The sequence below is a fragment of the Panthera pardus genome, unplaced genomic scaffold (assembly GCF_024362965.1).
Source record: "Panthera pardus isolate Hobbes unplaced genomic scaffold, ASM2436296v1 HiC_scaffold_15, whole genome shotgun sequence".
Taxonomy (NCBI): Eukaryota; Metazoa; Chordata; class Mammalia; order Carnivora; family Felidae; genus Panthera; species Panthera pardus.
The window spans coordinates 86060342-86082991 of NW_026526710.1; the positions used below are offsets into that span (position 1 = coordinate 86060342).

At 50.7% G+C, this 22650-nt stretch overlaps 1 long non-coding RNA gene across 2 annotated transcripts; it reads left to right on the top strand.

Moving 5' to 3' along the window:
- The first annotated feature begins 562 nt into the window (after positions 1-562).
- Positions 563-18595, top strand: LOC109251760 (uncharacterized). 2 transcript variants are annotated; one of them, XR_002073685.2, is made up of 5 exons: positions 563-664; positions 1435-2049; positions 3427-4211; positions 14176-14455; positions 17839-18595. It is a non-coding gene; the product is annotated as an uncharacterized LOC109251760 (long non-coding RNA). The 2 variants fall into 2 exon arrangements; XR_002073686.2 differs by having other exon boundaries at positions 3978-4211.
- The last annotated feature ends 4055 nt before the right edge of the window (positions 18596-22650 follow it).

Consider the following 22650-nt stretch of genomic DNA (forward strand, 5'->3'; position numbering starts at 1 on the left):
AAACATAACTTTAAAAGGGTGCGATAAAACTAAATAATACATTTACACTATTTTATTTTCACTGTAGAAAATGTATATTCTTTTGCTCTCATTCCAACTTGTGTTTGGAGTACAAGTAGTAAGGAGGAATACGCTTCACACACGTAAATTATGCACGTAAATCACACACCAAACGCTGAAAGAAAACAGCCAGTGAGTACCTCCTCTCCGCATGCTTCACCGTGGGCACTCAGGTCACTTTTCATGGTTGTCTGTGCCTGCCAGACGTACACAGGAAAGGAGGGGCAGGAAGATGGGTGAGGGGATCCGTCTGTACAGTGTTAATAACGTCTGATTTTCTTCTTTGATCAAAAGAGATAAAAAAGTTATAATGGTTTCTTTCTGTAACCCAGTTAATCATTATCGTGGGGGTGCAGTCACTGCTCTGTGTGCCTCCGTTAACACAAGAGCAGGCTCGGATCCAAGTTTTGTGGAACTTGGGACTGTTACAGCTTCTGGGGAAAGGAAACCCTTTAAGAAAAAGAGCACACACACAAATCTTACTTTTGCAACTTCTTACAAACTCTGTGATCCTAGCAACACGGTCCTGGGTCCTCCCAGAGTGGCTCCCGGGATGATGGGAGAGGATTCTGGGGGCGGGGGGCCCAGCACCCCCAGCAAGGAGGTAGGAACTGGGTCTTCAGCAGACTTGAGGAGTCCTCTCTTGCAAACGAGGAAGCTTGGGAAAGAGGGCTTCTTTGCAAAAAGCTGCTTAGAGGACTGGAATTTAAATTTCTTTCCCTGCTTGGCTCCTCTTAATGGGCTTTCATTCGCAGCAAATCCTGCCTTCTGTGCTCAAATGTTCAGAGAGCAATCCCTGGAGCACAGGACAACTCGGAGGTCTGGCGCTGATAAGGACCCGAGCTCAAATGTTTAGATAACGTCAGAGCCCTTGGCCCTGGCTGCCGTCATTCTGCTCCCTCCTAAAAATATGAGCTGTGGTCTCAAGATAGTGGTGCTCCTGGCTCGAAGAGGAGGATGTACAGCTTTTTGGTAAAAAACATCCTGGAGTTACTAAAATAAGTCACAGTGTCAGCTCCTGCCCATTAAGGGGGCCCATTTTCCCTGGTCTTTGTGGGTGAGAAACTTGAGATGAAACTGGTCTTGCAGAAATCTCAGCCTGTCTCCCTTTTAAGGCGTTGTTTTCAATGCAAGATGGCAAAGGAAAAATCCAAGAGAAGGCCGTGGCTAACAGGACATTTACGGCCCTGAGAGCACTGAAATGCAGGAGGCGGGGTGGGGGGCGGGGCTGCACTTGAAGCAAGGGTTGCGAAGGGTTAAAGTGTGCACTTGAATGCGGTGGACAGTAGGGATGCCCAAAAGCGATTTCACTAAAAAATAAAGCCACAAATCCGTTTCTCCCCTCTCTCCTTACCCCACGTGGGCATCTGGCAGGACAGCCTGCCTCCAGATCGTTCTCTTCTTACAGGCCTGTCCTCGACGTCTCTCTTCCGTTTCTCTCTGCGGCTCCCACAGGTCCTCTGCTCGCCTGAACCCGTCCGCCCGGACGCCACGCGGGGCCGCCCAGGAGAAACCAGCGGCAGAATTCTTTGAAACAAAGACGTAACCGCGGACCCGCGGCTCCGAAGGCGGGCGAGGTACACGCCACGCTTACCCAGCATGCCTCGGGCGGCCCCAGGACTGGCTGGCTGCGGCCACGTGACTGGGCCGCTCGTGGTCACGTCACGCGGCCGCGCACAAGCCCCGATCTGCGGCTGCGCGGGGAGGGGCCCCAGAGGGGGGAAGGCCGGGGGGCTGCGGGCCGGGCTGGCCTGGTCGCGGGAAGAGCTTGCCGCCTGCGTGATTTGGGGACCGATGCCCATCCGGCCCGCGCGGCCTCGTCGTGCAGCCCGGGCGGAGAAGGCCTGCGCCTGCCTTCCTTCCTTCCTGACAGGTTAGGAGCGGATTTGGGGGCGCAGGGAGCCAGGCGTGCTGGAAAGAACCTAGAAGAAACCGGAGGAACCTTCTAGAATGTGTGTCTGAATGAGCTCTGGGAACACGGACCATACGGTAAGAATTCATCCAGATAAATTTTACTGTTTTACCTTCAACCCTTAAACCTAGCCCCGAGGAAGGAGGTAGGGCTTTTTTTACGGGGACCTCTGACGCACTCAGTGAAGGGTCACGCTGTGAGTCGGAGAGGGCGGGAGGGAAGATCCAGCCCCGTGCCTTTGCACCGGTTGCACCGGCAGCAGGCCAGCCCCCCCCCCCCCCCCCCCCCCCCCCCGCCAAGGAGGGGAAGGACAAGGTCAGCAACCTCGCACGTTGCCGGGAACATTTACCAAGAACTCGCCTTAGGGGCAGGTGCCCTGCAGGAGGGGGCAGGCTGGACCCAAGCGGCCCTGCCACCCTGAGCCTCGCCTGAACACCCCCTACCCGGACTCTGTCTGCATCCTGAGCCACTGCTCGTGAGCCACCAGATGCTAAGCGGCTTGCACTGCTGGAGTCTCAACTTGCTCATAGATTTGTGGGGAAGTCCATGCCTACAGTGTAAACTCCTGGCCCCAGGGCCCCACTCGTAGAAGCATTTGGCAAAGGGGCCTGGAGCCTGTGACTGAGACACCACTGCCACCTGGTGGCCGCACACCCAAATTACAACTCCAGGGTTTATAGTTCCGGTTCTATTGTTTTCCGCAGGACCTCCTGGAAAAGTTGAAGATGTGAGCCTTGGGTTATGAAGCATTAAAACACGGAGGTGACAGGGGAAAGGAAGTAGTGAGTGTCAGGCCAGGATGGGGAAGTTGGATCATTTCTAGGGCTTCCGGATTCTGGGCTTCACAGGCCTGCAGCCCCTTAAAATGTTTGAAGTTCCCGCGATATCAAATGCACCCAAAACGAAGGAACTGCAACACCTGCCAAAGACAAGATATCAGTCCTGTGTCTTCTCTGTCGTTTGGGGTTGTCTGTTTTACTCTTTCTCTCCATCCGCATGTCAAGTTGCCTTTTTTGTTTGTTTGTTTTTTAATGTTTAGATGTTTTTGAGAGTGTGTGTGTGTGTGTGTGTGTGACACAGCAGGGGAGGGGCGGAGGGGGGGACAACCCCAAGCAGGCGCCACGTTGCCAGCCGTGGAGCCCAACATGGGGCTTGAACCCGTGAACTGTGAGCTCATGACCTGAGCCAAAAGCGAGAATCTGATGCTTAACCAGCTGGGCCACCCACGCACCCTGTCAGGTTGCTTTCTCTGAGAGGGTTTCTTCCGCCTAAACTGACACGTGGACGACACTGACCTGATTCCACGCTTGCATCCTTGGAGGCACTCTGGCCTGTGCCCTGGACAGGTCTGGAGGGAGCCTGACTCGGAGCAGAAAGAACCCAGCAGAGAATAGAATACTTCCTCCCGCTCCAGAAAGGAGCAGTTCTCCAAGCCAGTGTCTTCCGTGTTGCAGAAAATCAGGTTAGACGATGGTCAATGAAGCTGAATAGCCAATGATGTCCGTAAATAAACAGAGCCTCACGCTCCCGCCGTTTTATACTTCGTTACTTCAGATGTCCCAAGGCCTGCGGTCTTACCCTTGGCGAAGCCGGTTTAGAGGAAGAGAGAGCCAAAGGGAAAAAAAGGGAACCGTGTCGTAGGTTTGGCTCAGCGCTCTCTGTTTTACCAAATCCTTAACTGCTGTGGGCCGAAAAACCGAGACGGAGAGAATTTATACGTGACCTAAGTTAGAACATAAGTCAAGTCAGTATATATCAAGGACACAACGTGACCTCGGATCTCTCTGAACACAAAGAAGGCTTTTACCAAGAGTATCTTCAGCATGTTGAGATTGCGGGCTGCTGTCAGGATGTCTGACTTTTTCTCTGCACCTCCGTCCCTTCTCAGATGTCCTTCTGATGAGCTTCCCATGAAACTGGAATGTTCTACTTCATCTCAAGAACTAAGAGTGAGGAAGGTTCACAGACAAGATTGCGTTAAATTCTTCTTGTCCCTTTTTCCCAGTATTACACGTGAACGGGTCCAGTGCGGAAGGAGGAAAGCCCAGCCAGGCCGCGGGATTTAAGGATTTTCAGCCTGTGGATTCAGGAAGTAGAAGTCTTAATTTTTAGAGCCGCTCTGTCAGGCACTTTACAGCCTTCTCTTCTAAGTGCTAAGTGCCATAAATCTCTGGACGGCCGGTCTCCAAACTCACATGTACACGGTCCTGCACACGAGCAGCAATGGCCACCGACACAAGTGAGTGACCCATAAATAAGGCACACGTGTGGTCCTCGGCTGTCCCAGTCCACTGTCCATCCACAGGTGCGGCCCTGGGCGTCTGGGGCAGATGGCCGCACCTGCACACTTTCTGGGCACAGCGGCTGGCAGAAAGGGAGGCCCGATGCGACAGCACTGCTGCGGGCCTGCCTTCGTCCGGGTGCTTCTACCGTGCGGGCGGCCTTGACGACGTGTCATCCGAGAGTGGCCGTCTGAGGCTGGGGTCCCTGGGCAGCAGCCTCGGGGGGGAATTAAGGGTTGGCTCTGTGCGGGCCCTTGCCCACTGATGGTGATTTAACCACGTGAAGTGGCCCTCCCGAGGCTGTCTCTGTTGGCTCCGGGAGCGTGCGAGAGCCACTGTCTTAGGACCTGCTGCAGACTTGTCTAGGACTCCTGCATGAGGACAAGGTAAGCGGAGGAGGACCTCAGAAGAGAAGGTCGCATTGTACGGGGCAGGGGCCTGCACGTTTTTTTCTGCGAAAGGCTGGATAGTAAATATCCAGTTTCAACTACTCAGTTCCTCCGCGGCACGGAAGCCGCCACACGCTGTGCCCGAGTGAGGGGGCCCAGCTGCAGTTTGGTAAAACTTCATTTACCGAAAGAGAGGGTAGGTGGGATTTGGCGCCCAGGCCTACTTTGCTGACCCCCAGGATAGGAGGAGGAGCAGAAAGGCAGCCCGTAAGATCCAGACCTAATCCCTGTTCTGCGGCGTGCCAGATCTGAGACCTTAGATGTTACTTTTCTCTGAGCCTGTTTCCTCATTAGTAAAAGGGAGTTCACAGTATCTGCCCGTTAGACTTCTAATGACGCACGCAGAGCTCCTAGCGTACTACCTGGCACAGAGTGGGCAGGCGGTAAATATAGGGCTTTCCATCCAAGCACCCGCAGTTCTGGGGGGAGTCCGGCTGTAGGTGCCTCAGTGCTCTGTTGCCTTCATAGTCTTTGATGGTCCTCTTTTGCCTCATTTGTTGGACCTGGCTCAGAGCGAATGAAGTCTCTTTCACCCCATTTGTATTTTAAAAGTAGGTCTTTCCAAATTCACTGACATGTTATTTCAAACGGCCTGGCAGCATTCAGGGCTTTGTGGAGTCCCCTGGCAATTTTACTGCACCAGAACATTGCCTACCCTAAAATTTTTAAATTATGGTGGAATGCAAAACAGATGTACCAAATCTAGGGAGGACTAGAGCAACATTAATTTGTTCCTTGGGAATGCCCTTCATAAGCACGTTTTGGGGCAGACATTTGTGATAAGAGCCAGGCAATAAAAGATCCCAGCGTGTTCTAAACACTACAATTTTTGCAATTTGTGTCAAAGAAAATTTGGAAGGCACAGATAACTGAAACAGAGCTGACTAAATTTATGGCTCAACCTTTCACTGAAATATCTGTGTTTGGAAGATGTCACTGATCAGAGAAATGAGAATGTGGGTGGAAAAAAATTAGTATTCAGACGGGTGGAGCTCTGAACTATGACACTGATCGATACTTAGTTATTTAGAATATGAACTGGGGCCAGGTTTCTGCTTGGGTCTCTTCAAGGTGGCTGGCTTCACGGTGCATTGCAAATACCAATGTGAAAACAGAGTACTAAACTTAAAGTAGTGTTTTCAGAAAAACTGTTTAAAAAATTTTTTTTAAAGTTTATTCTTAAATAGGTATAGAGACAGAGCATGAGCAGGGGAAGGGGAGAGAGAGGAGGAGACACAGAATCCAAAGCAGGCCCCAGGCTCTGAGCTGTTAGCACAGAGCCCCACGCGGGGCTCGAACTCACAGACCATGAGATCATGACCTGAGCCAAAGTCGGATGCTTAACCAACTGAGCCACCCAGGCGCCCCCAGAAAAGCTGACTTTTATATACAAGGTTGTGATTTTAAGCACACTGAGCTTCAAAGTAGGAAAAAAATACACGGATAGAGAAAAAGTGCAGTAGAGTAATACTTAGTGTGAAGGCCACTAAGATATTGGCCTGGGGCGCCCAGGTGGCTCAGTTGGTTAAGCATCTGACTCTTGGTTTCAGCTCAGGTCATGATCTCATGGTTTGAGTTTGAGCCCCATGTTGGGCTCTGTGCTGACAGCAAGGGGCCTGCCTGGGATTCTCTCTCTCCCTCTGTCTCATCTGCCCCTCCCCTGTTCAAGGTCCCTCCCTCCCTCCCTCCCTTTCTCTGTCTCTCTTTCTCTGTCTGTCTCTGTCTCTCTCTCTCTCTCTCTCTCTCTCAAAATAAATGAATAAACTTAAAAAAATAAAAGATACTGGTCTGAGAACTAGGCTGAGCCCACATTGTCAGCTATAATACATTACATCCTTGTGGGTCATATGATCCAGAAAAGAACTATTTGTGGCACAAGGAGAAAATTACTTCTTTCGGCAAATCTGAAATTTCATATCCCCCAAGATGTACTTGTTATACTTTTCTTGTAAGAAATGAATCTGATCGAAATCTCTCTTGACCCTATAAAGTTATAATCTTCTGGGTAAAACTGACCTACTTTTATCTAATTCTATGCTACCACTTCTATAGAAAACGAACTGTGCCAGACAAGAAACGCGTCCTGTGTTAGTGCAGTTGTACATCAAGACGTGCTTTCAAATCAGGACAAATGTTTGGCTTATGAAAAAGACGAATGGCTCACCAAGCCAGAATGTAAACATTTCCTGTAGCTTTGTTACTTACTGATAACTTGACGTTTTCTTGGTAGGTTTTTATTTTATAAACCAGAGAAGGAAACAGATTCCAATGGTACTAAATAACAATGCCATGAAAGTTGTAATACCATGATGTCGATGATGCACCGGAAGGTTATGTCTAACTTTTTTTGGTAAAAAATAATAAAGAATGCATTTACTATATTTTGTTTTGTCCAAATGCAGTGGTTTGTGTGGTTGAGCTCATGCCATGTGTAAAATTACGTAGTGTTTTCAAGATTTGTATTTTGAAGTAATCTGCAATTAACAGCAAGTTTTAAAGATAGTGCAGAGAGGTCCTGTGTACCCGCACCCAGTTTCCCCCAACGGCTGTATCATATTTAAATATGGTACGATAGCAAAACCGGGAAACTGATGTTTGTAAGATGTGGGTGTGGGCATCTAACCCATTTTATCCCGTGTGTGTTTTCATGTAACTGCCACTGCAATCCAGATACAGAACGGTTCCCTTACCCAGAGCACTCTCTCTTGCCGTTCCTTTAGAGCCACGCTTATGTCCCCACCCGCCACCACTCCTTATCTCTGGCGACCAGTAATTTGTTCTCTGTCTCGGTACTTTCATTGTTTCAAAGGTAAATGGAACCATATTTGTAAATGGAATCTCATGTCATGTAAATTTTTTATATTTTTTATAAATCAATATAATGTTCCTGCATATAGTTGGGCCTTGTTGTTTCTTTGGAAGTGCTAGGCCCATTGATTCAGCACTTCTGAGAAGGAAAGCCTGAGGCACAGTACATTTCTAATTGGTCTTTTGTCTCAAAATCCTTGGACTGGGATGGGGGAGGCAGCATCTCTAAACACAGTACAATATCGTGAGGTAGCCCACTCCCCCTTTTTGTTCAGATACAAAGGAAAGGTTACCAACCTGAAGTTACATAAGGGAAAAAATAGCCTCTGAAGATAGCAGTGAGAATCTGAGGGTAATGGCCCATTGTTTTCATAATTCTCTCAATTCTTGCAAAGAGGAAGGAACTCTTTCAATTATTAAGCTTCTTATTAAATTGAATGACCAGAAAACAAGTTAATGCTAATTGCGTCTTCTGGTTAGACCTGAAGTCTTGGCCATTGTTAACGCCCCTCGATCATTCAGAATCATATCCATATAAGCAAATTAATATAAATCCTATTCATGTACATTTCCTCCCTCCATCTCTCTTTTCTTTCTCCCTTTCCCATCATCCATCTTCCTTAATTTTTCTCTCCCTTCCCTCCTTCTGTCGTTTTCTTCTTCCCTCTCTCCCTCCATCCTTCTTTCCTCCTTGTTTTCTCTCCATTGTATTTTTGTCCAATTTGCCTTTTTTCCCCCCAGAATTGCCCTTAGTTCCACAGTCACTAACATTTCTTAGTCCCAAGGGTAGGGAGAGTCACCTAGCCCAGTGCTTCTCAAACATCAGCGTGCCCACAAATGACCTGTGTGTCTTGTGGAAATGTGGATCTTATCTCAGGAGCTCTGGGGCAAGCCTGGGAATCTGCATTCTTGACAGGCTCCTAGTGTGTGGACCACACAGAGAGCAAAGACGGATGATGAGACCTTCCCCCACGCCAGCACCCTTGTGATGTTCAAACACTATTCCTTTCCCTTCGGTGTGGAGAAGGCACCAAGGAGGTGGCTGGGCAAGAGTGGTGAGGTTTTGCGTTGCGGTGGGGTTTGGAGCTGACGGCCAAGAAAGAATTCTCGAAGACATCTTTGGTGCAGGCATATTGTATTAAAGCACGGGGACGGGACCCGTGGGCAGAAAGCATTGCACTGGGGTTGTGAGGAGTGACTGGTGATATACTGTGGGGTTGGGGGAGGGAAAGGCACAAGGGAGGCCTCCAGAAGGACTTTCATGTGCTAATGAGGACTCCTGAGATACCTGAGGCCCAGGGATTGGCAAACTGGGGTTGTTTTTCCCTCTCACAAAGCGTTGTCCTTAAGACAGTAGGGAGTTTCTGGAGATTAGGCTATTGATAAGATTACCCTTTTCTTATAATTTGTTAAGGTATTTGTAAACTGATGGAGAGTCTTATCAGTTTGACCATTTGTTTTCTGTCCTTCCCTTTGTCCTTGGACTGCCAGGAGCACCTGAGGACTATCACACTGGTCCCACCTGGGGGTGAGGGACGTGCCAGCTTGTACTTTGCCCTCAGCCTGCCTTATGGTCCCTCATCAAGGTGCGGTGCGGGGGGAGGAGCTGCAGAATTGGGGGGATGTGAGGGCAGAGAAGAAGTAGCCTTTGGAGGGTGCGCCAGTGTGAGGCAGAGGAGGGAGCATCTGGCTGGTTTGCTTCTCTCCGGGGTAGGAATCCAGCAGGCGACTGGCTGAGGGGATGAAAGGAACAGCCAGGAGACGAGGCCTTCACGGAACTCTGGGTGGGGACCCTGGAGCGGTCTCTGGGCTCCCACGCTGCCAGCAGGTTGGTGGTCTCCACGTGTGCACTTCCCATTGTTAACTCTTCTAACCATTCCCGGATCCCTCCGTGGGACCCACAGACGTCCAGTCGAACCATCTTTGAGGAGTTAAAGAGACATCTTGTCCATCGGGATCAAGAGTTTCTCCATTTGAATGCAGACCGCCCTCCACGATTCATGCTGAGGTCACTCAGAGAAAAAGAAGGAAGACTGAAAAATCCAGCTGACTGTTGCCAAGGGAGGTATCAGTGAGCCACCCGGTGTGACCACCACAACTTCGGCATGAGTTTCTATTGACTCAGCACTTGGTTTTCTTCGTGCTGCTTGGATTATGCTGTCAAAGGCCAGCCCCCCTGTGGCACATCCAAACTGGTGGCAGCAGGCACAGCCTGTGACATTTCAAGTCCACGTGACAGAGCAATACTTAAACTCCGGAAATAGAAAGTTGTCTGGACGACACCCCTTTCCCGTCGATACAGTGATAGCGTCTTACGTTTCTTTACCGTAAGACTTCATATTCGCCTTTCTTCATATTAACAACACAACCGTGTTGTGGTTGATGCAGTTTGCAAATGATTATAAAATAAACGCATGCTATAATGATTATTTTGCTCTTTTTATTATCCCGATAGTAAATCTGGGCCATTCTTGACTGGTGCAGTAGGAACCGGGCAAGATGAAGAAGGCGCCAACATTTGCTCCTTTTGGCTGCTCAGGATCGGTGCTCATGAGGCCAAGACCCCAGGCCGAAATTTGTTTGTTTGTTTGTTTGTTTAACTTTTTTAATGTTTTTTTTTTTTTAAAGGAGAGAGACACACAGAGCGTGAGTGGGGGAGGGGCAGAGAGAGAGAGGGAGAGACACAGAATCTGAAACAGGCTCCAGGCTCTGAGCTGTCAGCACAGAGCCCGACGTGGGGCTTAAACTCACAAACCGCGAGATCATGACCTCAGCTGAAGTCGGACGCTCAATCGACTGAGCCACCCAGGCACCCCCCACCCCCCAGGCAGAAATTTCTTATGGGTGCTGTTCCCGTGTTTTCTGGGACAGTTAGAATTTCAGATACTCTGTTTTGTTATTTTCATCCATTCAGGTTTGTCAGGTGTGAGTGTCCGTTTGTTATAGGACGTCTTCTCTAAGGATGCGTGCCCCTGGCAGAGGGGCCCGTGGAGAGAGTGTAGACAGATCAAAGCAAGTCTGTCCTGAACAACTTCAGGGACGTCCCAATGGTGTATCCATGGTGCCATCTTCTCATGTGAGAGAGAAGTTTGCAGGAATGTGTGGGTGAATGGTATATTTCAATAGTAAAAAGTGAAGTAAACAAACACTTGGATTCTGGGTGCTGGGTTTTTTGGTGTTCCTTCCAATATTTTTGAACTTAATTCTGGGACACAAATTACTTGGAAACGTTTGATCCTTTTGGGTCTTGCTTTGAAGCATCGTTAGGCTGAACGGAAAGAGTGCCTGGTTCAGGGCTAAGGTGCCTCGCTTCTGGGATGGTAGCCCCAGAGTAGGCTCAGTGCCCCCTGCACTGTGGACACGAGCCAGTCCCCACTGTGGGTGAGCTCCGGGAATCTTCCGTCCCGTTCTTTCCAGTGGTTTTTTCTGGGCCTCACCTGCGTGTGCTCGTCAGTACCCCGCTGAGACCGTGAGGTGGGGCCTCCACACCGATGTGTGTGTCTGTCCTCTCTGCCACTCTGACCTGGGAATTCTGTGCCTCAGTCTCCCCGACTTGGCATCAGGAGGACCGCTGGGCGCTGCTTGGGCTCTCCCTCCTGGCACTGCGGCCACCCTGTCTCTTCAGGCAGTGAGCCGAGGGCAGTGGTGGGACCCACCTTCGCGCACAGATCTCTGCCCCGTGATGCTTATCGTCCAGGGTCCGAAAACCCTTGTTCTGTGTGTGTCGTCCAGGTTCAACGGGGAGGCTGTACCTGGGGCCCGGGGCTCTGTCCCAGAGAGACGCTGCCCTGCCAGTTCCACCCTCGACCCGCTCAGGACCATCCATGTCACATTCTTTCACTCTTCTCTTTTCACCTTGCTGTGGTTCCGCTCGATTCTGCGGTGTACCACGTGCCACCGAGCCCCACGGTGAGGACACGAGTTAGCCAGGCGTGGAGCTCGTGTCCACAGGTACCAGGATGGGCACAGAAAGGGCCTGTCTTCCCGGGGCTCCGAGTCCAGCCTTGGGGAGTGAGTGTTGGGGGAGGGCCAAAGAAGCAAAAGTAAGGACTCCAGTAGACACCCAACCAAACCGTAACCGGATCGTCTTACAGAAGAGTCGTGCGCAAAGTGATAGAGCCTGCGAGGAAAGGAGTGAAAAGTTCCGGGAGGACAGGCACGCCAGGGACTGTAGAGGGCCTGGGGGTTTAACAGCAGTCCCGACAAAAACCCGGGAGTGATCGAATCTGGCCGTACCCATCCCCCTGTGCCCCCTGCTCTGGCAGAGTTACAGAATGACCTGTGTCCTGAGCTGTACGCGGCAGCCCCGTGCGGCGCTCCGATGAAGCCGAGGAGTCAAGCTTCCCCAGGTCTGTATCCAAATGCTGACATCTTGCCGGGTCCCAGGTCGCCACGTGGCGCCACGGGCATTGGCCCGCAGCTCCAGGCGCACATGGAGAGGAGGCTGGCAGGGGGCTCCTGGCCGCTGACTCTCCCACTTGGGGGAGGGAGACGCGGCCGAGCCTCTTTGTCCCCAAACCCGGCCTCGTGAATGCTCGGAGTTCGGGCCCACATGATGAGCGGCCGTCCTTCTCTGTGGATTGGTGGGGGCTGGCTTGAACGTGGGGGTGGGGAAGGAGCTCAGGTGGTCTCTCCTGCACGGGGCAGCAAGGGAAACTGAGGCTGAAGAGTACAAGTTTGCTAGAGGTCCAGGGAGGAAGTGAACGAGCACCCACGTGGAGCCGTGACCTCATGAGAGAAATGAAAAGGTGGCCCAGAAGCAAGGGTTGTCTCAGTGCTGGGGCGGCTCACCCCCCCGACTCTGCGCCGGGGCTGGAAGTCAGGGTCAGGGTGCCGGCAGGTTGGCTGTTTTCGGGACTTGTGAAAGACCGTCTGCTTCGTGCCTGTGTCCCAGCTTCTGACCGTCTCCCGTGACCCTGGGCTTAGACAGGCTCCCTGACCTCTGTCTTCTTCACGTCTGTGTCCACAGTTCCTCCTTTAGCAAAGGCACCGGTCATATGGATTAGGGCCCACTCTAGTGATCCTATTGAGACTGGATCACCCCTGTAAAGACCCTGTGTCCAAATAAGGTCACATTCTGAGGTCCTGGGAGTTAGGCCTCCAACATATCTTTCCTGAGGGACTCAGGAGACAAAATTCAACCCGTAATGGAAATACAAGAAAAGCGTGGCATCTACAAGAAAAGACTGGTGTTGTGGCTTCAGAGACGAGGCTGAGAGGTTTAGAGGTTGCGGAGAAGGCTCCAGAAATCACCAAAAGCCCTTAAGCAGAAGAATGGCAAGATTGCGTCTGTGTTTCAGAGAACAGCCCTGTCCTGAACAGAGGAGGCTGGAGCAGGGATAGCAGATCAGAGGTCATTTCACCGTGTAGACCCCGATCCGATGCCGAGGGCCCGGAAACGGGCAGTGGCAGTGGGAATAGAAAGAGCAGGGCGGCACGTATTTTGAGAGAGATTGGATTGGATTGGATTGGATTGGATTGGATTGGATTGGATTGGATTTTTTTGATTCTGTTCTATTCTATTCTGTCTTGTCTTATGCTTATTTTTGAAGGAGAGAGAGAGCATGAGTGGGGAGGGGCAGAGAGAGAGGGACACAGAATCCGAAGCAGGCTCCAGGCTCCGAGCTGTCAGCACAGAGCCCGATGTGGGGCTCAAACCCATGATCCGCGAGATCGTGACCTGAGCCGAAGTCAGACGCTCAACCGACTGAGCCACCCAGGCGCCCTGAGAGAGATTTTAAAAGCACGATAACTTTGTCTTCACCAAAGATGGCGAAGGTGGGCTGCCCAGAGGTGAGGCTTCGGGGGTTCCAGGAGTGGGGGGCTTGAAGTGCAATCGCAAAAACATGCCCCAAGGCCCGGGGGAGACAGGCAGAGAGGAGAGATGGGATGCATGGTGAGGACAAGCAGAGCCAGGAGGGTGAGAGCTGGCTCCCCCTGGAAGGGCTGCAGGAGGTGAAATAGAGACCGTGCTCCCGGGTCCTGCTAGAGAAGGGGCGGTGTGAGGTGAGGACTTAGTTTAATGTCCCTGGAAGTGCTGCGTTTTGAGGACACTTTTTGGAAGTCACACAAGTTGTACCCCAAAATAATCTGAAGCATATTGTGAGCGTTAATTTGATGTGGTAACCTGGTTGGGTTGTGGCCCAGATATCTGGTCAAATATTATTCTGAATGTTCTGTGATGATGTTTCTCAGATAAGATTAACATTTAAGTCGTTTAACATTTGATAGGCTTTGAGTAAACCAGATTTCCCTGCATTGTGTGGTGGGCCTTACCTAATCAGTTGAAGGCCTAAATGGGAAAAGACTGAGCCTCTGAAAAGAAATTCTGCCAGCAGTTGGACTCAGCCTGCAGCATCAACTCTTGCTGGGTCTCCAGCCTACCGTCCTACCGCAGATTTTGTACTTCCCAAACCTCACAATCATGTGAGCTATTTCCTGAAAATCACTACCTGTATACATACACTACCTGTTGGTTCTATTTTTCTAGAGAACCCTAATACACACATCATCTCGGTTGCTTTTAAACGTAGTTCTGTTTCCTCAGCCCAAAATGTGAACATGGGTTAGAAGTTGTTAAAAAGCAACATTTAAAACAAAACAAAACAAAACGATACATTAAAAGTATGTTTTGGGTCGTCACGTCTTCTTTGTCTTCCTGTAGTTCACAGATGCTCCCCCAGCGGAGGCCCAGGATCCCAGCGAGAGGGAGAGAGCCCTGAGCTGCTGAAGAAACCCTCTGGTTGAGACGAAGGATCTGTTCTCCACGCACCCGACTTGCTCACTCACTGAGGGCAGAGTTGGCCGAGGGTCGGCACGCCCAGCTGCCGTCTTTGACCTCTGCCTATCCCGGGAAGTAGGCAGAACGCAGCGAGTGGCCGTGGCGTTCAGCTCCTCTCGCTGAGTTTCTACGGAGAGGACCTCAGAACGAGGAGGAAAGGCAGGTACGTCATTTGGAGAAAGGACACGGTCACACCGGAGACGCAGTGAGCCTACCCAGTGAGACGGTAAGTGGGACGGTAGAGCGCACGCACAGCGAGTAAAAGTACCTCCCGGGCCTGGCCAGTAGGAAGGGCTGGACAAGGTGCTGGAGACAGAGCGGAAGTGGACACCACCTCCTGAGGAACGTGTCCTCCCTCAAGCCGGGTGAGCCGTGTAGACCAGACGTGACCATCACGTGTGGACCAGACGTGACCATCACTAGCTGACTCTCCCCTTCACGCTTGGATCTAGGATAGCTGGCACCCACTTGAAAAGTACAAGGAAGCTACTAGAAAGATTAGAACTCTTCGCACTTCCATTTGGAACAGTTTTCAGGTGTGGTGATGATTCGTTTATTTTGTCTTTAAATTCCTGGTAGTTTAGAAAAATTCGGGGAAACCTGGCAAACTAGTCACAATCAAGTAGCGGGTGGACAAGCACGTGGTGACAGTGCAGCCGTAAGACCTGAATTTTAAAAGTCGCCTCATACTCAGCTGTGCGCACAGCCCCGTCCAGAGCCCTGGACATACACTTATGAGCCCTGAGGTGCCAGGGTTACTCGTTTCTTCCCTTCTGCTCACGTGACTTTTCTTCAGCGAAGTGTATGGAACCGTAGTAAGGAAGCATCGAGTGGATTACAGAAGCCGGAAGCATTAGAAAGGAGCTCCCTACAACGGGCACCGTTCTGCATAAACACACACACGACCGCTTCTGCACCCCAGAAGGAGGCCCCTCGTGGCTGGCGTGCTCTGGAACCCTGCTTCTGGAAGTTTCCCCATCACGGATCTGTCCGCAGCAGCGTTTCTGTGCACCCCGGCTGGGCAGCCCAGCGTCGGGTCGGACCCGGACGTGTGGCACAGACAGTGTTTACGGCTCGAGGTGAGGTCTCTGGTGTGGCTGCGGCCACTTTGAGTCTGGGCCGTGACAGATCTGAGAGCAGAATTAAAATCGCAGATCCCTGGCCTGTCCGGAGGCCTGTCCTGGGCCTCCAGCCTGCCTGGGTGAGGGTGACGCCCTGGCCCACACAGTGGCCTCCGAGTCAAGAGGCGTGGCGGCCCCTTCGCGGTAGTTTCTGGCCCAGATTTTCACCCGAATTGAGCCAGTGCTCCTGTGTCTTCATGAAGTGCACCTGTGTGGGGGGTGTGGCCGGCAGGCTCTCCCAGGGTGTTGCTCTGGTTGGTAGTGAACAGTCCTGGGGGCCTGTCCCCGCGTCGGTCTGTGGGTTGCCTCGCCTGGCCTGGCGGAGGTGCGGGAGAGCCCCAGCAAAGCCAGGCCGTCCGCGCAGTGCTCTCGGGATTTGTTGGACTCAGCCCATCAGATCTGGACATTGACCGGGGGTTTTAACTCCTAAGAGGTAACAGACGGTCCCGAAAAGGGTCCTGTGGACAAGCCTTCTGTACTGAGGTCCTGGTGCCAGCGGAGGTGGAGGGGACCCGGTAGCGATATGGGCTGAGGGTGTGATGGCTTGGGGGGTCCCCTGCAGACAGAGTCCTCCATCGGGGGCACTTACGGGCACAACCCTGCATCAGGGACACGTGAGGGCACATCTGTCCATCATGGGCACCTGTGGGCCCGTCTCTCAGTTGGGAGCTGTGACTGGGGGTTCAGACGTGGCGTGACATCTATGTCCCTCTCTCCCAGGACCACACGTGCGGGATCATGCTCTGTGGTAAGTTTACTCAAAATTTAGGGTTGCATAGATGGGATTTCTCCTCCATCTGAAAATACCACGGGCAGCACGAACACTAGAAACCTTTGTTAACCTAGTTTACTCGGAGATACCACTTTGTTGTAAATGTTCCCAGTTTTAAACAGGCGGTCCTCTTCTGTATTTGGGAGAAGGTTTAAGTTCGTATGCGAACCAACCCCTGAACAAGTGCACAGCCCTGCTTGCTAAAGCGTGTGGCCCACGTGGTTACCCCCCCCCCCCGACGCCGTGGAGACCTCCGCCAACAGGTAGTCTGTTCCCCGGGACACCAGCGGTCTGCCTTCTAGGGGGCGCCTCGGGGCAGGTGGTCCTTCTCGTCACCCGGCCGCCTGCCTGAAGGTCCTTTTGTGGTTGGGTAGCTGTTGCTCACACAGCAGCCCTCAGAAATCGGGTCCGCTTTCTTCCAGAGGTTTAAATGCAGCACAGCTCAGCAGTGGCCCGCCTGCGGCCCCTCTGAGGACATTCGGACTGATGCCGTCACTAATGTGGCTCCCATGTAGGGCTGGGCCAACTCAAAATAGCTTAACATATGGACGCCTCGTGATGAGCCTGTGAGGTTAGGAGGTGGGAGGGTTGGGCACAAGTAGTCGCGAGGGGAGAAGGTTCCAAGAGAATCGTAAATCATTATAATCTTTTGAATAAGTGACGTGTTGTTCTCTAGGTTGGTGTGAACATTAAGTGACAACCTCAGAAATAATAAAAGCATTTCATTTCCCTTTTCTTTTTTAAGTGCTTTTTTTTTTAAATGTTTATTTAATTTTGAGACAGAGAGAGCATGAACGGGGGAGGAGCAGAGAGAGAGAGGGAGACACAGAATCCGAAACAGGCTCCAGGCTCTGAGCGGTCAGCACAGAGCCCGACGCGGGGCTCGAACTCACAGACCATGAGATCATGACCTGAGCCGAAGTCGGGCGCTTAACCGCCTGAGCCACCCAGGCGCCCCATTCATTTCCCTTTTCTAATTTGGAATTAGGATTGAAAACGTTTTTAGAGCATAAGACACGCTCAGCGAGAGGTCTGTACGCAGCTAGTCTACCTTGAGGGGCTCCTGCGTGGTGATGTTTGAGCCCAGAACAGCCGGTCCACGTGGTCAGGAAGCACCTCCCTCAGCGAGCACGCATCCTGCTAGAGGCCCTTCCTGTAGGGCATGTCCCGGACCTCCCTCTCAAAACGCGAGTGTCTCCTCGGGCAGGCTGTCATACTGTCGTCAGCATCGTTGCTACCTCACCATGACTTGGCAGATGGCTTTTCAGGCTGTCGGTTCTCTGGGAACGGCGTGGGACGCAGACTTGCACGTTGTGTTGGGTGTGAAACACCGAGGTATCGTGGTCTTAAGAGAAGCGGAGGTGGAGCGGAGCCTTCCAGAAGCCAGAGGGAACTTTAGGATCTGGGTGAAATCGCCGCCACTCTGTGCTCCACAGGAAGGCTGTACCCGGAGCCACAGACGGTCGGGACGAAGGGACCAGCGATCTTCCCACCCTCCTGTCACTTTATAGGCAAGAAGAGGGGACACTTGAGAAAGGAGAGTGACAGCACAGGCTAGTGACAGCTCGTTGACCCCTGGCACGTCTCCCATTTGCTTGCATGTTTCGTTGATTTTTTTTTTTCTGATTAAAAATTAGACGTTTCTCATTATAGAACATTTGGAGAATACAGAGAAGCATCAAGAACAAAATCAAGGCCATGCGAAAGGGGGTTACCCAATGGAGATCGCAGTGTGGAAGGGACCTTTCAGAGCAGCAGAACGGGCAGTGTGGAGGGTCCAGCTGGCCCCTCCGTCCTCCAGGCCCCTCAGCGGACCTTGCTCTCTGACCGCCCTTCTACCCCATGGGGGTTGTTTTGTGGCATCACCTCTGTTGCTTCTCCACAGTCAAGGACGGAAGGAAAGTTCTGTCCTTTCTCGGTCCCGCAAGCGCTGCTCGCTCCCGTGCTCGGGCAGGTCCGTCCAGCCCACAGACTCGGGAATATTTCTGGTGCACTACTAACCGTACCCGTTGTGACGGCCACTTAAAAATCCCCACAAAAGCGTCCTTAATTTCAGAAAACGTCCTGTAAGTTCTCAGTTCTAAGATAGTTTTGTAAGAGGAAGGCGCAATGGAAATGATAGAAATGTTCTAATCCTACTTTTTAAAGCTGTGGAATCAAAAGAATGTCTTCTGCGCAGCCCTTTAAATCCTCCAGAAGGCCCTATGCCAGATTTTCCTGAGCGGCCCGTTTTAATCGTGGACCGATCGAGATTTTTAACGAGAGTTTATCTGGAAATTGCCGGGGCAGCTTCCATCGATTTCCCAGCAGCGCTCCTGCCAGAGGTGATGTGGATTTACTGTAACTGTTGTGCTTTGTGGAATAAGGTGTTTCACGTGAAAGGAGGTGAATTAGAATCTCTTGCTTCGTTTCCGGCCTGGTTTCTTGCTTCGTATTCCTCAAAATGAAGCCATCAGTCTCGATAGGATGCGGCTCTACCTTGACTCCAGAAAAGCTCTGCTCTAAGTACTTCTGAAGTTCTGGTATGATCTTCTCTTTTATTTCTTTCTTCTTGCCCTTGAGGTAGATTTTAGGCATTCCTGTGAAAAGAAATGTTTTCCATCTTGAAGCATCGCATTTAGTGGTAATTGTCGAGTGTTACTCCAGAGGGCGCCTTGCGGTGAGAGAGAGCCATCGACTTGACTACGCGGCGTGTGAAACACACCCCCAGGTCCCCTTGGGGCGTGCCTTGTGCTGTGGTGGTGGAGGGGGGCAAGTATCTTTACTTCTGTGATCAAGGAAACGGAATCCTGTCTGTCTGTCAGAGGAGATTAGGGAATGATGGTCAAAGGTGTGGACCCGATGAGATTTTACTAGTGTCCCCAGCTATTTCTTTCTTTGCCCTTTGCCCTCTTCCGGGGTGGGGGTGGTGAGGGGCTGCTTCTATACAGGGTCCCTCTTCTCCCTGCCGCTAGAAGTCTTCTGTGGAGGAGGGGACCGTGAGGTGCTGTCTGCACCCAGCAAGGGCTCTCCGCATAAGGGACCCAGAGTACTGGCCGGAAACCCTAGGCAGCCTCGGTGTCCAGGGTCTGGATGACCTAGCAGGGCTCTGGCGGCCTACAGCTGGTGCTGGCAGGGCCCGGGAGGAGCTGCAGGCTGGCCAGGGTCAGGCTGGCAGCAACAAGAGACCTTCTAGAAACTGCTCTAGAAACCACTCGTGACAGGAAAGGCGCTCCAGGGCTCTGCCTTGGTCGGGGCCCCCCAGTCGTGACCCAGCCTGATGAGGTGAGTTGGGCTTGGCATAGCAGGAGCTGAGCCAACTGCTGATGCCTTGAAGGACCACACGGTGCTGACAGCTGCATTCAGTTTCTAGGAGCTTCACGGCGTGAGGCGCGGGTCTTCTGCACGCGGTATCTTCACATGTTCTCTTTTCTGGACGTGACTCTCAGCATCTCAGAAAACAGGCCAGGTGTGAATTGTCATACTGGCAATGGAGCAAGAGGCCGGCCCCGTCTAAACCCTGGCTGGTCACTTCGGCCTCGAAACGCCAGTGGTGCTTTTGGCCGCGGCACCCACTCACGTTTTTGTAGCTGTGTTGTTGGTGATGATGACCATGATGGTGAGATATACACGGAAGTTATCATGGCAACCGCTTTCAAGTGTACATTTCGGGGCATCCCATTCACGTTAACGTGCAACCGTCCCCACCGCCCACCTCTAGGACTCTTGTTAAGCCCAAACTGAAATTTTTGCTACCTTGTTTTTTGAATTTTTGAATTGTCCTATTCTGTGTCTTGCCAAACAGACTGTCCGTCTCTTGAGGATAGAGCAGAGTGTGCGCAGGTCCCATCGCGTGTCTCACACGTCATCAGGGCTCCAGTACGTGTTCGGTGACGACAGCGTGCAGCTTTATGGTAGAGTCTGCTCGTTTCTCAGCAACCTTTTTTTCTCAGCCTCCTCGCTCACGGACCCCTGTTTCTGAAAATTAACCACGACTCTCAGATGGCAGGTGATTGGGTCAGGACCGGGCCCCTGGCCCAAGAAGGACCAAATGTAGTCTTCATGGCCTGGCTTTGGGGCAGTCTCTTTTACTTGAGTATGTGCCAGGAAATGTCACATTGAACTGAAGAGCTGTGGTAGCCCTAAAATTGCAGGTAGAGGAGAATCTGGGATAAGATGAAAGAGAAAGAATGTATGTGTGAGAGAGAGTTCGTGTATGTGTGTGTGTGTGAGAGAGAGAGAGAGAACGTGAGAGTCTGTTAGAAAATGTGTGTGAAATTAAATGTGTGAGAGACTGTGTATGAAAGAGTATGTGCACATGTAGGTATGTGAGAGGGGGTGAAAGTGTGTGAGAACTGTGCAAAATGGAATTGTGAGAGTGGGGGAGAGAATGAAAGTTGTATAAGAGAATGTGTGTGTGCGATGGCGTGTATCTGAGAGGGTGTGTAAGTGGAAATCTGTGACAAAATGTGTGTATGAGAGACTGAGGGTGTGTGCGGGAGAGATGATGTGTATTGTGCGTGTGAGAGAGTGATTGTGAGAGGGCCTGTGGGAGAATGCGTGTGAGACAGAATTATGTGTTGAATGTGGGAGAGAGAGGATTATGTAAGAGTTTGTAAGAATGTGAAAAAATGTGAGATCCTTTGTGTGCATGTGTGTGAGATAATGTGGATGTGAGAAAATGTGTGAGAGACTGAGTGTGGTAACGTATGTGAAAAGGTGAGTGTGAGGTTGTGAGTGTGTGTGCAAGAATGGAAAAGAATGTGAGAATGTGTGTGCAAAAATGTGAGAGAGAACGTGTGTGAAATTAAATGTGTGAGAATGTGTGTAAAAGAGAATGCAAAAAATGTAAGAATGTGAGAGAGAATGTGTGTGTGATAGAATATATGAGAGACTGTGTGTGACTGAAAATGCATGTGAGAGCATCTGCGTGAAAGGGAATCGTGAGACTGTGTGAGAGACCATGAGAGTAGAAGAGAATATATATGTGCGATAGCATATATGTGAGGATGGGTGAAAATATTTGTGAGAAAGTGTGTATGAGAGACTGATGGTGTGTGTGTGACATGATGTGTATTGTGCGTGTGAGAGAATATGCGTGAGACAATTGTGTGTTGAATGTGAGAGAATTGTGAGAATTATGTAAGAGTATGTATTTGAGAGTATGAGAAAATGTGAGATACTATGTGTTTGAGAGTGTGTGTGGTAATGTGTGTGAAATAGGTTGTGAGTGGGGTTGTGTGTGCAAAAGTGAATGAGAATGTAGGAGAGTTGTGAGAGAATATGTGTAAGAGGGTGCGTGTGAAAGAATTTGAGAGTGTGTGCCAGAAGGTGTGTGGTGGCCTGTGTGAAAATGCTTGTAGGAGTTGTGAATGTGAGAATTAAGTGTAAGTGTGTTGAAATACGTGAGAGAACGTGTGAAAGAGTATGTGAGTATAAGTGTGAGGATGTGAGAATATTGTGTGAGGGTGCGTGTGTGTGATTATAGAAGAGAATGTGAAAATGTGAGAAAATGTGTGTGAGAGTGTATTTGAGGGAAAGTTGTTAGAGTGCATGTGAAAGCACAAGAATGTGAGAGAGAGTATGTGTGGACAGGTGTGTATGTGAGAGAGTGGTCAGAATTGTGCGTGAGAGCAAATGTGTGTGAGAGCGTGAAAACGTGTGAGTCTGTAAGGAGATGTGCGTAAAAGGTGTGAGAGAACGTGTATGAGAGTGTATGTGAACAAATGTGTGAGAGAATCGTGTAAGGGATTGTGTGTGAGAATGAGTGTGAGAGTGTATGTGGGAGGGTGGGTGAGTCAGTGGTTGTGAGGTTGTGAGTGAGAGAGAACACGTGTCAGTGAATGTCAGAATGCATGTGTGAGAATGTGTGTATACGAGAGTGAGTTTGTGTGTGAGAAAAGTGTGTCAGCCGTTGCTTCTGATATTTATCCCACTATTTCCTAACATCGTCCCTTTTCGCAATTAGTTTTTCTTTCTTCTTCCCATAATTTTGACTGTTTATTCTTCCATTTTGCCGGAGAAGATCTTTGGGAGACGAAGTCACCAGGAGCCTGGCGTGTTCAAACGTGACTTTGTTGTGTCGTGCCTAACAACAGTTCCCTCAGAGATCCAACGCTAGATGTGAATGGTTTCTCTTCAGAATTTTGAGGACATCGGTCCGTTTTTGTCTTGGGGAAATTCAACGCCATCTTGATTTCCGAACTGTTAAAAAGTGACTCGTGTTTTTTTCCTTTCTCTTTCCTCTCGGGAAATCCCGGATCCTGCCTTCATCGCCACCGTTCTTAAATTGCATGGTGATGTCCTTGATGTAACTCATTTGTTGGGTTCTTTCAATCTGGACCTCATGGCCTTCAATTTGGGGGACTTTAATGGTGTTATTTCTTTCATTGTTTCCTCCTCCATTTTTTTGATTCTTAAAATTGTTTTTAGGGAAAGAGAAAATAGTGGCGTTTCCCAAAAGCATCGCATCACACACCCCCACGT